Source organism: Acanthaster planci, linkage group LG05 (assembly GCF_054643075.1).
Source record: "Acanthaster planci isolate LZ-2023a linkage group LG05, COTS_SCS, whole genome shotgun sequence".
NCBI lineage: Eukaryota > Metazoa > Echinodermata > Asteroidea > Valvatida > Acanthasteridae > Acanthaster > Acanthaster planci.
The window spans coordinates 8,089,490-8,090,324 of NC_141781.1; positions in this window are offsets into that span (position 1 = coordinate 8,089,490).

Consider the following 835-nt stretch of genomic DNA (forward strand, 5'->3'; position numbering starts at 1 on the left):
GTCTTTTACCATAAACCGTCGGTATTGAGTATTCATTTTCATTTGCTGTAATTCAAATTCACAAAATTTGCATTCAATTTGATTAGAAATATACAGGGTTACAGAAATCATGACACCATTTTGATAATGAATGTAATGTTACTCATGAAGGATTATAGTGTGTTTGTTATCAAACTGTATACCAAATAAAGTCTGCAATTTTTTTTGATCTTCCCCTTCAGCCACTGCAAGAAGGCCATGTTGGAACTTTGATCGTGGCAAAAACGTAGCACGAGAAGGAAAGGTTACCTAAGTGTCGGTTTTTGTATAGGATCAATACAATAGCTGGTATGTTTTTAAAGACACACGAACCGTCTATTTCAGTCATGAATATTGAAACATTTAACCATTAATAAACACTTCTAAGAATATATCCTCTGTTAGCACACATACAAATTCTAATTCTTGACCAGGTATACGTTAAATAACACTCCGCGGGAAATCACCTGCACATTCTGTGAAAGATTGAGTTCAAATTCAGATGAATGCGGGATTAATTGCAGAGGTACATTCGATTTCGCGCAAAAATCAGTGTCAACATTTTAAACCAGTGCAATAACGACTGAATGCACCCTCAATGAAATAGAATTTTTGTTAAATAGAAACGGGGATTTGGATGTTCGATCTCGCTCGAAAAAGAATGCTGTCATTACCAATTCATTTACACATTTTCCTCAGTTGAATTTTGGATTTGCCAGAAGCCTACTCATCATCATCGTTACACTTCAATATGGCCCGTCCAACCACCTGTCCCTTGGCCAGTTTCTCCATGATTTGGATGCCATCGTCCAGCGAA